This window comes from Microtus pennsylvanicus, chromosome 7 (genome assembly GCF_037038515.1).
Source record: "Microtus pennsylvanicus isolate mMicPen1 chromosome 7, mMicPen1.hap1, whole genome shotgun sequence".
NCBI lineage: Eukaryota > Metazoa > Chordata > Mammalia > Rodentia > Cricetidae > Microtus > Microtus pennsylvanicus.
The window spans coordinates 81,772,362-81,788,934 of record NC_134585.1 but is presented as its reverse complement, the minus strand read 5'-3'; the positions used below and the strand labels follow the sequence as shown (position 1 = coordinate 81,788,934).

Genomic DNA, 16,573 nt, shown 5'->3' with positions numbered 1-16,573 from the left:
AAGTCAGGACCACGAGGGGTGCACCCACCCACTGAGACAAGGGGGCTGATCTATTGGGAGCTCACCAAGGCCAGCTGGACTGTGACTGAAAAAGCATGGGATAAAACCGGACTCTCTGAACATGGTGAACAATGAGGGCTGATGAGAAGCCAACACAATTCTTTATAGACCTTGAAAGAACAATATTCAACTTCATATGGAAAAGTAAAAAAAAAAAATCAAGTATAGCTAAAACACAATAAAGGAACTTCCAGAGGCATTGCCATCCCTTCAAACTCTACTATAGAGCTATAGTAATAAAACATCTATATTGGCATAAAAACAAATATGTGGACCCACGGAATGGAATTAAAGACCCTGCCATTAATCCACACACCTATGAACACTGATTTTTGACAAACAAGCCAAAATAGTTCAATGGAAAAAGGAAAGCACATTCAACAAATGGTGCTGGCATAACTGGATGTCAACATGTGGACGATTGCAAATAGATCCATATCTATCTCCATGCACAAAGTCCAAGTCCAAGTGGATCAAGGACCTCAAAATAAACCCAGTTACATTGAAACTGATAAAAGAGAACGTGGGAAGTAGCCTTGAACACATGGGCACAAGAGACTACTTGCTAAATATAACATCAATAGCACAGTCACTGAGAGCAACAATCAATAAATGGGACTTCCTGAAACTGAAAAGCTTCCAAAGCAAAGGACACAGTAAATAAGACAAAACATCAGACTACAGAGTAGGAAAAGATCTTCACCAACCCATCTGACAGAGGGCTGATCTCCAAAATATACAAAGAACTAAAGAAACTAGAAATCAAAATACAAAATAATCCAATTTAAAAATGTGGTATAAAGGGCTGGAGAGATAGCTCAGTGGTTAAGAGCATTGCCTGCTCTTCCAAAGGTCCTGAGTTCAATTCCCAGCAACCACATGGTGGCTCACAACCATCTGTAAAGAGGTCTGGCACCCTCTTCTGGCCTGCAGGCATACACACAGAGTATTGTATACATAATAAATAAATAAAAAAAAATGTGGTATAAAGCTGAGCAGTGGTGGTTCATGCCCTTAATCCCAGCACTCCAAAGGCAGAGACAGGCAGACCTCTGTAGTTTGAGGCCAGCCTGGTCTACAAAAGCTAGTTCCAGGACAGGCTCCAAAGCTACAGATAAACCCTGTCTCAAAAAACAAAACAAAAAAAACAAACAAAAAAGTGGTATAGAGCTAAACAGAATACTCAGCAGAAGAATCTCAAATGGCTGAAAGACATTTAAGGAATTGCTCAGCATCCTTGATCATCAGGAAATGCAAATCAAAGCGACTCTGAGCTACCAACTTACACTTGTCAGAATGGCTAAGATAAAAAAGTACTAAGGACATCTTATGTTGGAGAGGATGTGGAGTCAGGGGAGCACTCCTCCACTGCTGGTAGGAGTGCAAACTTATACAGCCACTTTGGAAATCAGTACGGTGGTTTCTCAGAAAATTGGGAATCAATCTACCTCAAAACCCAGCAACACCACTCCTGGGCACATACCCAAAGGACTCTCAATCATACCACAAGGGCACTTTCTCAACAATATTCACAGTAGCATTATGCATAATATCCAGAACCTGGAAATAACCTAGATGCCCCTTTACTGAAGAATGGATAAAGAAAATGTGGTACATTTACACAAAACAGTATTACTCAGCTGTTAAAAAACACAATGACATCATGAAATTTGCAGGCAATGGGTGGAACTAGAAAAAAAAATCAACCTGAGTGAAGTAACCCAGACTCAGAAAGACAAACATGATATGTACTCACTCATAAGTGGATATTAGATGTAAAACAAAGAATAACCAGACTAGAGTTCTAGAGAAGCTAGATAACAAGGAAGACCCTAAGAGGGGTACATGGATTGCCCTGGGAAGGTGAATTAGATGAGATCTCCTGGGTAAACTGGGAGTTAAGGGGGCGGTAAAGGGGAGGTGAAGGGGAATGAGAGCATGAGAAAACAAGATAGTCAAGAGGGAGGATGGAGTAGGAAAGCAATGAATGAAAAATCTTGATAGAGTCACTATGGGGTTAGGGAGAAACACGGTGCTAGGGAAATTCCCAAGAACCCACAAGGATGACCTCAGCTAAGACTCCTAGCAATAGTGGAGAGGATACCTGAACTGGCCTTTCCCTGGTAAACACCCCAACAATCATCATAGAGCCTTCATCAGGTAACTGATGGAAGCAGATGCAGACCAAGTTCCAGGGAGAAGGGAATATATGAGGAGGGGCGGTCAAGATCATGATAGAGAAATCTACAGCGACAGCTGAACCAAGCTTGTGAGAACTCATCAACTCTAGACCGACAGCTATGGAACTTTCATGGGACTGAAGTAGGCCCTCCATATGTGGGAAACAATGGGGAAGCTTGGACTATGTGAGGGGCCCCTGGCAGAAGGACCAGAATCCATTCCTGGTGCATGAGCTAGTTGTTGGAGCCCATTCCCTATGGTGGGATGCCATGCTCAGCCTTAATGCAGGGGAGAGAGGCTTGACCTGTCCCAACTTACTGTACTAAACTTTGTTGACTCCCTATGGGAGCCCTTATCCACAGGGAGGAGTGGATGGGAGGTAGACTGGAGTGGAGGGTGTTGGGAGGGGTAGGAGGAAGAATGGGAGGAGGGAAGGGAGGGAGAACTATGATTGGAATATAAAATAAAGAACATAATTGTAATGATTCAGCTGCAATATGGCTGACACTTCCGGGTTCCAGGGCCACACATGAGCCCCCAGGCAGAAGTGCTTACTGGTCCCGGGGAATCTTAAAAGACCCTGCAGTAACCCACGTGCGGCATGGTTAAATCTAACACAACTGCGTGACTCCATCATCTGTGTATGAAGTAACCACGTCATCCCCCTGTGTGTATGTGCTAGGCAACCCTTAAAAGCTGAAGGCGCCATCTTCAGCTCTCTGTGTATACCGACCTTCACCAGGCCTGTACACACACACCTTAATAAACTCCTAAGCGGGTTTGTTGCATGTTCCGTGTTTCATTCTCGCTTGCGCCAGGTAATTTCAATAATGAAATTAAATTAAATTTTAAAAATCAACATAAAACAGAGTTAGTTAGGAACAAACCTAAGTTATAGGCTGAGCTTTCATAACTGAAAAACAAATAAAGTTCCCACTTTCTCGTGGACTGTACTTATGGCTTAAAGTTTAACCTGGTAACAAATGAGCTTCAGTTTAAAAGTTGTTGCATTAAGGCTCAAAATTAACAGTGATAAACTATCTACCTTAATTTAGAAGTTCTACTCTGACAAAAGTTACTGTTAAAACAAGGGTAATGAAGACATAAAAGTTAATGATTGGTCAACTTATGAATGATTAAATGTCAACATGCCCGAAATTGTGTTCACAGTCATGCTAAGTACAAATGTAAAACATTTATAGAGACAGGACGGGAGGAAGAGAATAATTCATAGCTCCCATTTTGTAAGATTATATATTATATATTACATTATATTATATGTATATATATATATATATATGAATATAAATACTCTTCTTATAGAGAGAAAGAGTTACTTTTCCTAAAGACTCTGTTGTGGTTTTTTTCTTGTGTGTGTATATGTGTTTCTGTGTGTCATGCATACCAGGTGCCCATGGAGGCAGAAGAGTGGTTTGGACCCTCTGGAACTGAAATTACAGGCCGTTGTTAGCCACCATGTAGGTACGAGAAATAGAATCCAGGTCCTCTGGAAGAGCAGCTAGTGGTCTTTAAGCACTGAGCCATCTCTCCAGCCCAGAAAGTAGCTTCTCAGGATGGATTCTACTATGGTGAAGATGCTATGACTGTTGTTCAAAGAGCATTGAAGGATGCAGGTACTGCATAAAACTACTGTAAAAGCAGCATTGGCTTGAGATAACTGACCCCAAATTCTGAAAGTTTTATTGTGGCATAAAGCTACCAAACCTTATACAGAGAAATACTTATAAAAGGAAGATCCAATTAATATGGCAAATGTCACTGCTGTTTTTAAGAATTTGCTACATGTGTCCCTTCCTTCAGGAACCACCATCCTGATTAGTCAGTGGCAGTTGAGACAAGATCTTCCACTAGAAAAAAAGATCATGGCTCTCTAAACGTTATTCTATCCATTAGCGCATTTTAACAATGAAGCTGTAGTAGCAATACAGCGTTTTTCCTCTCAGCATAACACATTCTCCCCAGATCCATCTTGGAGCAGAGAAAATCTCGGCCAGGTATCCTTGACCACTAGCCAGAAAAAGGACACACACAGGGGTATCTAGGTGTGTGGCACAGGTAACGAAACGATGGATGCTCGCTAGTGGAGGGAAGTTGGAGGTCAGCTGTTAGTATTCTAGGAGATCCACACGAGTTTCCTGCAAACCTCATGCAGGACATATCAAGGTGATATTCTAACACAGAGAACGTTTTTCTCTTTTCCTAGAAGATACATAACACCCTGTTTTCTCTTATGTAAACTAAAGTAACCTCTAGCTCATGCAGAGGGGAGTAGGACCCCAGCGCATCTCAAATAGTAACCTAAACAAATTACAGCGAATGGCAAAGGACCCAGCCGTTGGCCTGGCATAAACTTTGAAAGTTTTCAGTAGACCAAGGTCTATCTCTTAGAAGGTCAGGATCCTTGACCTAGATCTGTGCTACACATAAGGTTAGAGGGGGACAAAAATATTTTCAGTAATAAGTAAACCTGCCAAATAGGTTCATAGGAATCGCCTTCAAGTAACAAGAAAGTATACATTTACCAAGATTTAACAGAATGTGGTTTAATAATTATCTGGCTTGACTCTAAAGAAAACTCAGATCCCAGACCCTTGAACCGCCAGTGCTGACAGGCTGACACACTCCATTGTTTCCACAGTGAAAATATCGCCACCAGAACCTCCTGACCCAGACAGTCCCATCTACAACAATAACATAAGAAAGCCACCATGAGCAATGCAAGCCGGGTAGGCGTCCTCTCCCTGTGTGTTGTGTCATAGTTGTGTTAGTTTCCCAGGCAGACACGCCGTCTTAAGCTCGCCCCTCTTTCCGTTCCCTCTGACTACAGTTATTTGCTTATCCCTTCTCAGCGTTTTCATTACTTCAGTAAGCAGATACAAGCTCGGCTCCAGATTTCCCCATTCAAAGACAAAGCCCTTCTTTTTTTAAACTTTTTTGTTTTGTATTGATTTTATTGAGCTCTACATTTTTCTCTGCTCCCCTCCCTGCCTCCCCCCTCCCTTCAACCCTCTCTCAAGGTCCCCATGCTCCCAATTTACTCAGGAGATCTTGTCTTTTTCTACTACCCATGTAGATTAGATCCATGTATGTCTCTTTTAAGGTCCTCATTGTTGTCTAGGTTCTCTGGGATTGTGATTTGTGGGCTGTTTTTCTTTGTTTTATATTTAAAAACCACCTATGAGTGAGTATATGTGATAATTGTCTTTCTGGGTCTGGGTTACCTCACTCAAAATAATGTTTTCTAGCTCCATCCATTTGTCTGCAAAATTCAAGATGTTATTTTTTCTGCTGTGTAGTACTCTATTAGGTAAATGTATCACATTTTCCTTATCCATTCTTTGGTCAAGGGGCATTTAGGTTGTTTCCAGGTTCTGGCTATGACAAACAAAGCTGCTATGAACATAGTAGAGCACATGTCCTTGTGGCACAATTGAGCCTCCTTTGGGTATATACCCGAAAGTGGTATTACTGGGTCTTAAGGAAGGTTGTTTCCTAGTTTTCTGAGAAATTGCCACAATGACATCCAAAGAGGCTGTACCAGCTTGCATTCTCCCTGATTTCAAACTCTACTACAGAGCTACAGTACTGAAAACAGCCTGGTATTGGCATAAAAACAGACAGGAGGACCAATAGAACTGAATCAAAGACCTGGATATTAATCCATACACCATCAAACACCTGATTTTTGACAAAGAAACAAAAAATATCAAATGGAAAAAAGAAAGCATTTTAACAAATGGTGGCATAACTGGATATCAACATGTAGAAGAATGAAAATAGACCATATCTATCACCGTGCACAAAACTCAAGTCCAAATGGATCAAAGACCTCAACATAAAGCCAGCCACACTGAACCTTAAAGAAGAGAATGTGGGAAGTACACTTGAACGCATTGACACAGGAGACCACTTCCTAAATATAACCCCAGCAGCATAGACAATGAGAGAAACAATTAATAAATGGGACCTGCTGAAACTGAGAAGCTTCTGTAAAGCAAAGAACGCAGTCAATAAGACAAAACGACGGCCTACAGAATGGGAAAAGATTCCTCACTAACCCCACTTCAGGCAGAGGTCTGATCTCCAAAATATACAAAGAACTCTAGAAATTGGTCATCGAAAGAACATATAACCCAATAAAAAAAAATGGAGTACAGACCCAAACAGAGAACTCTCCACAGAGGTATCTAAAATGGCTAAAAGACACTTAAGGAAATGTTCAACATCCTTAGTCATTGAGAAATGCAAATCAAAACAACTCTAAGATTCCATCTTACACCTTTAAGAATGGCCAAGATCAAAAACACTGATAACAACTTCTATTGGAGAGGTTGTGGGGTAAAGACAAAACCCGTCTTAAGGATTCCTCACAGACACAGATAGTTAGCTAAAAGAGATAAGGGCTGCAAAAGAGATTTGGAAGATGAAAAGTCAAGGACATTTTCACATCTACCCTGGCTTCCCAGAGCAGGTGGCGCTGAGGGAGAAACTTTGCTGAGAAATAAACTCACCAGGTAAGAGAAGACAAGACTTTGTAAGCAACTGAAACCACAGGGAAAGTACAGAGGCCAAAAGAGCTCTCACTTGATCATTCTCAAGAAGCCTGTGTGGATGAAAGACAAGGCAGAGGAGACAGTGGCAGGAAATAGGACTGCAGAAAGACAAGAAGACTGTGGTATCCATGGATGCTGTTAGCCAATGCACAGAAGCATCACTTCTAACGTATTAGCCTGGGAGACGACTGCCACAATGGAACGGAGGGTGTATCTGAAGACGATAACACCAGCCGGTGGAGCAGAAAGCTCTTCCAGTGGTTCACATGAAAGGCAGTGTAAAGGCCCAGACCACACAGAGGTAGCAAGAAAGGAGAATACAAAACACTGACGATATAAACAAAAGACAACAAAAAAAATGGGAAAACATTTTGTTCGTTTACCCTTATTGTTAAAAATGCCCATACCACCCAAAGAGATCTACAGACACAACGCAATCTTAACAAAATACTAAAAACATTTCTCTCAGAACTAGGGAGACGGCCTTAAAATCTGTACAGAACCACAAAAAATATAAATAGGCAAAGTAATCCTGCTCAACAGTTCAAAACAGGAGTTTATAGTCCAAAACATGCCACTGAGTCCTGTGAGCACAGCAACATGGTTTAGCAGAACAAAACAGAATCACAGACAAATGGGAGCAAACAACAGAGCACCCAGGAAAACTAAAGCCCATGCAGTGACGAAGCTGTTCACAAAGTTGCTCTCTGTTTAGATAATTTTCTATTTTGTGACCGAGACCATGACTGTAAGGTAAAAAGATGAGTTTGGTTCTAAGGCTTGAACCCACCAATTTTTGAGCTCACCCCAGGCTATGACTTGAAATCTCACCAACCCCACCCCAGAAATATCCATGCTGGAAAATTCTGCCCCCAAGAAACCTGATATAAACCTGCTGCCCACTCCTGTGTTTTTCCCAATAAATCTCTTATGTGAGCTTTGTTTGCAGTGTGACTTTGTACTATTATTTGGCTCTCTGTCTCCAGGATACATTTCCCCTCAGAGTTGTAAAACTTGCATTGGAGATGCCTTTCTCCTGAGAACTTTAATACTTACAAAATGACCAAGCAACCAATAAAGAAAAAGTGTTTAATTTGGGGATATGGTTTCAGAGAATTAAAAAAACAAAAACAAGAGAAGGGAAATTACAGAGTCCAAGTTTTATCAAGCACCTGAACTTTGTAATCAAACAGACTTCAAATCCAGCCTGTGTTCCAATGGGCAAACACATTATCGACTTTGATGTATTTTGTATGCAAAAATGAATCATACTCAACAGGCACTAGCCAAAGATAGGTAAGCCTCACTAAATAAAAACAAGCAATACTTTTATCTGTATGAATTAGCTTAAACAACAAAAAATTTATAACAAAAACCTATTCCATTATAAATTTAACCCTTGAGAGAGACATGTCTTCTCTTTTCCCTTGAGACTGAGACAGAAGGAACTGATGTTCCCGGCTAGGAACTCAATAGAGTCCTTGCCAGAGTGGGCACTTCAAAGTCTATTTTCTGGGAATCAGAGACCTGACACTGAAGGGTAAATAGCTCCATTCTCTACATTCTGGATGGCACAAGGGAGAAAATCACTTAACCTGAATAGAACGACTTACAGACTTATGGAAGCCACATAGTGGCTTCATGCCACTTAGGTAGTAAACTAACCACTCTTTTCTTCCATGTAGTGTTATATCACACATTCTCCAAGAATTAATGATTATCCTTGGTTACAAGTGCATGCATATTATGTATGTACAAAAAATGACAAAATCAGTCTATGGATGAAAACAAAACCAAAAAAAAAGATTAGTCTTCAAACTGGAAGAAACATTACCTAGAAGAACCAACATAGAAAACACAGTCCTAGAACCTTTGGACCAGGACCACAGAGCTACCACTCACAGATTATACTGTGCTCGATAGATATTGGGTAAGTAGATGATAGATAGATAGAGATAGATAGATAGATAGATAGATAGATAGATAGATAGATAGATAGATAGAGATAGATAGATAGATAGATAGATAGATAGATAGAGATAGATAGATAGATAGATAGATAGATAGATAGATAGATAGATAGATAGATGATAGAATTTAATATTAGATTCTTAATCTCACCCTGAAATTCTATTGCTATTTTGAATAGAGCTTTGGGGAACTTAAAGACTTAAGTAAGCAGGTAGATGCAGTGAGTGACATTTCTAAGCTTGGGTTTCTCAAGGATACTGGCGTATAGCTACAGAGAATGACTGGGACAGGTTCAGGGAGTCAGATACGGATGTGCAGCTTCAGAAAATAAGGCAAGAACTAAAGGGCATCCATGGAGACATTCTCTGAAGAGCTTGCCTCTCGACTCTTCAAAATAGTTTCTATTTCTTCACATTTTCTTCAGCCCTCTGCAAATCTATTGACTTGAGAAAGTGAAATAATATTGGCGAGAATCTTGACACAGCACAGAACTCATGTGCTGATAGTGTTTAAAAGCAGCAAAGGGTTTGATTTTCCCCGGGGCCCAGCTCCCTGGTCTTTTGCCCCATCACAGCTCACTCAGGCCTGTTCTACAGTTTCCCTGTGCTCATCTCTGAGTGCTGCTACTGTTGCTATGCCTCCCCCCCAAGTCAGAGGCCAAAACTTCATCCTTCTGTGTTATGAACAACGATATCCTTATTTTAATGTATGTGTGAGTGTGCATGTGCCTGATGAAGGAAGTGGTGCAGGCACAGGTGTGTGCAGCTGGAGGACAGAGAGCAACCTAAAGTGTCAACTTCTAGAGCACTGTTCACCTCCTTGACCTTGAGATAGGGTCTCCCACTGAGCTAGACTCACCAGGCAGACCAGGCTAGCTGGCCACTGAACCCCAGGGAGCCTTCTGGCTCTCACTGTCCAGTGCTCAGGTCACAATCAAATGACACCATGCCCAACATAGACCTAGATCATAGATTCTAGGAAATCAAACCCAGGTCTCATACTTTTATAATGATTTCTTTATAGTGATCTGCCTGCTCATATGCCTACAGACCAGAAGAGGGCACCAGATCTCATTTCAGAGGGATGTGGTTGCTGGGAATTGAACTCCGGACCTTTGAAAGAGCAGGCAGTGCTCTTAATCACTGAGCCATCTCTCCAGATCTCACACGTTTAAGGCAAGCTCTTTACACACGGAGATCTCCCCAGTCCAACTACACCTTTCTTCTATACCCCCTCCTTCATTTAACCACTGGTCATAAAACATTCCTTCTACACCAGTCTGAATCTTTCATTTTGCTTTGGCTACTTATTACAAGTTACAGCCAGATTTCCTAACATCATTTCTTCCTGATGCATAAGTATACACCTGCCTGAATGGAAATATATATACATATCTAAGGAAGCTTTGCCTGAGGCAAAAATTATAAAGGGCGAATGTGTGGTTAATCCCAGCACTCAGGAGACAGTGGCAGGTGGATTTCTCTGAGTTCAAGGCCAACCTGGTCTACAGAATGGGTTCCAGGAGAGCCAAGACTGTCACACAGAGAAACCATGTCTCAAAAAACAAACAAACAAAAAAGAGTCAGTGCACAGGTTCTTAGAAAGATATCTCATGAAAAACAACCTGTGTTTCTTTACTGGATCATCAAGATGCTCTTGATTCTGAAAGAAAGAGAGGGGGGGGAAGGGAAAGGAGGGAGGGAGAGAGAGAGGGAGAGGGGGGAAGAAGAAAGGAAGGAGGAGAGAGGGAGGGAAGGAGAAAAAAGATAAACAAAAGAGAAAGATCTTAAAGTTATTGGAGCTAAATTCCTATTTTGAAGAGAAATTTGGATGAAGACAATGCTGTTCTTACTTGAAAAATGTCAATGGCATGAAAGGTAAAGAAAGGTAAGAAACTGCTCATAATTTCCTATGAAATTAAAGGACACAGATGAGACACGACAGTTGAAGTCTATTCATGATTTTGGGCTGTATTATGTACTCATGGAAGAAAACATTTTTTAGAGAAGGTAAAAACTAGAATATAAGGAACCAAATATCACTCCACAAGAAAAGACGCTTGCCACCAAGCCTGATGAACTGAGTTCAATCAACATGTGTTGGAAAGAGAGAACTAACCCTTGCTAGCTGTCCTGTGACTTCCACTCATTCATCATGTTACATGAATGTACATGCATGTACAATACATACAATGAATAAATTTATCTTTTAAAAAATAATAAAATGTGTTGCCACCTGGCTGTTGATCTCTGAGTCACCCCCTAGAAAAGGTGATTTTCATGAGACGCATGATGGAGATGGATCCATTATTTATCTTTTTAAAAAGAATAAAATGTGTTACCACGTAGGCTGTTGATCTCTGGGTCACCCCCTAGGAAAGTTGATTTTCCTGAAGACGTACAAAGGAGATGGGTCCATTAATGAGATGAGAAATTTATGTCTCCAGAAGCTCCTCCTTGAAGACAGTTGTGTACAGATCTTTGAGGAAAAGGCAGTCCAGTTTTCTGCGTTCTAACTCGAAAAGAATGACATCCTTTTCTGATACTATCCAAAATCCTAAGAATGGCACTTTGGGCTGTCTCACTGTTTCCCTGAAGACAAATCTTCTTCCCCCTTTTATTGCTCTCACCTTGAAGGTAATAAGAAACACTTTACTTCAATCTAAACATAAGTGATGATGGTCCAGGACCACTGATTGAGGTTCCCAGAATAGCATGGTCCACGTGGAAGTCGTTACAGAAGAAAATGTTTCAAGTACACTGGTGGAGACCACAGAAACACGGGTCAGAGAAAAGCAGAGCTCTGTTATGGTATGCATAACCTATGATAACATAACATTCTTACCTGTGGAGATGGTGGGAACAAGTGTCCTGCTAAGTTAATACATATGAAAGAAGTCTAGTGACATTCACAAGGATGTCAGTTCACACCGATGTGGTGGTGAGCTAAGGGGACTATAGATCTGGACAGCCAACATTTCAACTCTGGACCATCATAAGTTCTAACTAACCAGTAGCCTTGCAGACCCTTCCACACAGCCATGACTTTGTTTGGGAGACTTCAGTTCACACTTACTTTCAAAGAAGCTGGGAGAATTATAGCACAAAAGAAAGACCACAAGCACATGGAAAAGTGTATTAATGCTGGATCTGTGCTAAGGCTTATTGGGCTTCCAACGAAGATATTTATTTAACCGGACCATCATTTGTCACGTACCTGATGTTTTCAAATATTCTAAAGTACTCTATGAAATACATTTTATGTAAAATAAAATACTATCTCAATCCTAAATGACATACTACTATACCCACAGACCATCCCTCGCTCACTCCACATCAAAAAAAGCTTGTCCTTGTACTAAGTGGGGATTTGTGTTACATATATGTACATCACCTCAGTAAAACATGAAATCAGCTGGGGCTCCTGTGGCTATCTCAGTGTGCCTAACAAGCAAGCCAGGACAGAGTGGAGAAGACAAAGCCTGTACGACTGAAGGATAGCTCAGAGTTTAGTAGGCAAGACAGCTGTGGGACAGCTCCTCGCAGGGCAGCACACAAGCAAGAGGGTCAGAGGAGGATGCAGAGAGCACCGGGGAGCAAGACACAAATCAGGAACATGAAGGAAAGGGTCAATAGTGTTTAGTGTGTAGATAAGTGTTCGTGAACACCTGAGTGAGTTCTGAGGTTGATTTGGGAAGATTTAGAGAGTTCTGGATGCTTATACCAGAAAAGTTATCTGATTTTTTTAAAAACTAGAGAAAGAGAGAGACAAGTTTTTTGTTTTTTTTTGTTTTTTTTTTTTTTTTAAGAAACTGTTAGGAATGTGAATCTAGTGTTTGGAAACAGCAACTGCAGACAGAGCTGTGCCAGCAGGAGACTCCTTATCAAGATTACTACAACAGTGTAAACAAGAAATAATGAGAACCCGATCTGCAAATTAGTAACAGTAGGAAGAGGAAATGAAAGGGGGTCGCAGAGCTTGTCAGTGCTTTAGAATGGCCAGGGGAGCTTTGGAACCCTGAGAAAAAGAATAGAGACACTCCTGTCAAAGCCAACATAAGAGAATAAGCTATGTTCGAGTTGGGAAAAAAGAGGATTCTGTACCAGATAAACAGTGTTCAGAATAATGTCCTATGGAGGAAGGATTCCAAAGCATGAAGATGGGTTCTGTTGATGGAGAATGCCCATTCCATGGCCCCCAATTCAGGAGGATAAGTTCTATTCAGTGAGTGACAAAGCATGAAGATGGGTTCTGTTGATGGAGAATGCCCATTCCATGGCCCCCAATTCAGGAGGATAAGTTCTATTCAGTGAGTGACAAAGCTCAGGATTAGGGCCTAAACAATGTTCAGGATTTGGGAAAGTTCTACTGAAGGTTGGCTTCAGAGACTAGCAAAAGATCACCATCCAATTCTCCATCCTCCCCTCCCCTCCCTCCTTCCTTCTTTCCCAGCTTCCTTGGTGCTTTAGGCTGGACATGCTAATTGCTTGTAGATACATCTACTTTAAGTGTGTATGTATGTTCACAAAACAACCTGTCTTTCTTTTTTACCTCTATTTGATGTGAGGTTAGTGAAGATCTTTTCCCATTCCGTAGGCTACTGTTTTGTCTTGTTGATCATATCCTTTGCTTCACAGAAGCTTCACAGTCTCAGGAGGTCCCATTTATTAATTGTTTCTCTCAGTGTCTGTGCTACTAGGGTTATATTTAGGAAGTGATTTCCTGTGCCAATGTATTCAAGTGTATTTCCCACTTTCTTTTCTATGAGATTCAGTGTGGTTGATTTTATGTTGAGGCCTTTGATCCATTTGGACTTCAGTTTTGTGCATGGTGATAGGTATGGTACCTTCACCATAAGAATGGATTCTATTTTCAGTAAATAGGTGTTTTGCTAAAGAGATGAATTTTGCAGCCAGGCAGTGAGGCGGTGGTGGCACACGCCTTTAATCCCAGCACTTGGGAGGCAGAGACAGGCAGATCTCTATAAATTGAAGGCCAACTTGGTCTACAAAGTGAGTGCCCGGACAGGCTCCAAAGCTACAGAGAAACCCTGTCTCAAAAACATAATAAATAAATAAATAAACAAACAAACAAACAAATAAACAAAATACTTTTCAAGAGAGTATCCAGGAGTCAATCCTAAAGCGCTGTTGTGATGACTGTCAAGAAAGAACTTTAATTTAAAGTTTTATTAGCTGTAAATGTGTAAGAAAAAAAAAAACCACTTGGTCAGACTCCAGAAGTTTTCTGATCCAGCACTGGCTAAAGTCATGCTGACCTGAGTTTTGTTCTTAACCTCACTGACCTGGGATGTTTTCTTCCCTTCATTTCGTAGGGTAGGTAATAAGAAAGTAAAATAGAGAACATGCATTATAGCTTAAAAAGTTAAATAAAAATAACTTAATTCAACAATAAATTACTGAGGTCAAGAAAACCAGTGAGGGCTGGAGAGATGGCTCAGAGGTTAAGAGCATTGCCTGCTCTTTCAGGTCCTGAGTTCAATTCCCAGCAACCACATGGTGGCTCACAACCATCTGTAATGCCCTCTTCTGGCCTGCAGGCATACACACAGACAGAATATTGTATACATAATAAATAAATATTTTAAAAAAAAGAAAAGAAAACCAGTGAATACTATGGGAATATGAAAAAGATGGACAAAGCTAAAGAGAACCATACTCACAAGGAAAGAGGGCAAAAATATTTTAAACTCTTAAAACACAGAATACAGAACTTTCACAGATCAAATTGTAAAAAAGCAGGGTCAGCAAGACAGTTCAGCAGGCAAAGGCAGTTGCCTCCAATCCTGATCACTTCAGCCAACCCTCACTTACATACACATGTAATAAACAGTTTAAATATGTAAAGCAAAAAATTAAGAGTTATATAAGGAATGAAAACTGAAAAACAATGATCTTTACAAATCTCTCATTACCTAATAGATGAACAGAAAACCTGTGTCCAGAACACCAAACTGCTGATCCTCAGCAACGGTCAGGGAAACAAAGATCACACAGTCAAGTGTCCTTGCACCACCATAGATCAGATTTAAGTCTGGTGACTCTGAGCCTGAGTCTCCACACCCTGTCACTCAGAGGTCCAGTCAGTTTGTAAACATGAGTCGCTCTGTTCCCAGAGCAGCCCAAAGTGTGATCAATCAGGATGGAGTCAGAAGACACAGGGAGACTACAGAGGCAAAGCCAGCCAGCTGTGGAGCAGAACTTTAAAGTAAGACACAGCAGGAGGAACTTGGGGGACAGCGAACTCTTCCACTCACCATCTGGAGTGATGGATATATGATTTTCTAAATTGGACTAAGGTCATAAACTTAAAGATAAAATATAATTTTGAAAGTTGGTCGTCAGTTGGAGATGTCCCTTTTCCCAACCAGCCATCATGTGTTAGTTACTCTGCCCCTCAGCACCAGCGCTCAGAGCCCCAGGTCAGGCAGGCTCTAAGCACTGGTCCTCAGGGGCTGCAGCCCTGCTGTCTGTGGAGGACACTGTGAGACCCAGAGTCACTGGGACTGTGTTCAGGCACACACATCCAGAGGGACGGTGAGAGTTTTTCCCCAACAGTGACTACATGGATCACTGATCACAGCAGTTGAAAGGGACTCTGGCAGCTTTTGAGCCCGTGGCTTGTGAGCACCCTTAACAAAAGTGTTTTCAGTGTTCCAACGGTCAGTTGCCCTGTTAGTATGTTCCGGCTGTATCAGTCTTGGATGTTGCATAAGCAAACTTGAGCACTCCTGCAGCAGGGCTCATGCAGAGAGCTTTTGTGTAGCCACTGAGTCACCATGATTAGAAAAAAAGAGCAGAGAGAAAAGGGGTGCATGAGTTATGGTTCATACAGTAGAACACCCACCCGGAAGCAAGATAAACTATAATTTAAGGCACTGTGATGTCAGAGTCTGGTACTAGCCCGGACCACAAATTATTTCTCTGGACCAGACCCCAGCATAAGCTATCTCTCTTTCTGGACCAGCGTGGAGGCGCAGGAATAAAGTCACAACTCACATAGTTTTATCGGGAGGGAGATTCTCAGTGATCCCTCATGAAATCCTGAGTTCATATCCTGAAGTTCTCTCTGTATTCTCCAAACAGTCTTTATACCAAAATTTAACTGAGGGGGAGATATATTAGCATTCTGTTTCCTCAGTAACCAGGTGAATGGCTTTCAGTCATGTCCACATCTTCCTGGTCTGTATGCTAGCTCTCTTGTGTAGGGTGAATTAGCATTTCTTTTCAGGCATCCTCCAAATTAAAAAGAAAGAGCAGAGCAACATCTGGACCTTTCGTTAGGTTAGCGACAGCCTGTCTGGAAGGCTACGTGACCACTTCAGATATCGACTATGGCTTTAGAGCCTGGCTGCCACATCACATAGAAATATGGGCCTCACTGTGAGTGATCTACAAACAGAACTGAGAGGGAAACACTTGGAAGGACACACATACTAGGAGTCTATTATTAGACTATTATTAGTCTATAATTAGTCTATTATTGCACGAACTTATTAATATTCTAAACTATTGGATAGGAAAGCACAAATATGTAGCAAAACAATAAATATACAAGGAAATTATCAGGCTGTAAAAGAGAAGAGTGGGGAAGAGGGAAGCTCCAGAGCAACTGAAACATCTTTACTAAGTGGTTATCTGTAACTCGGCTTTATACAATTGATGTGCTTTTCTCTATTCGATATACTGTAATAAAAAATAAGAAAAGAACTAATTAAAAAAACTCTTGGTGCCAGCTTGAACTATGACAGTACAAATGTCACAGAA

The 16,573-nt window shown here is 41.1% G+C and overlaps 1 long non-coding RNA gene across 1 annotated transcript in view; it reads right to left on the bottom strand.

The window, feature by feature from the left end:
- Nucleotides 1-16,573, bottom strand: part of LOC142854866 (uncharacterized) — a 226,639-nt gene that overhangs the window by 149,574 nt on the left and 60,492 nt on the right. The gene's annotated exons all lie outside the window — the stretch shown is intronic.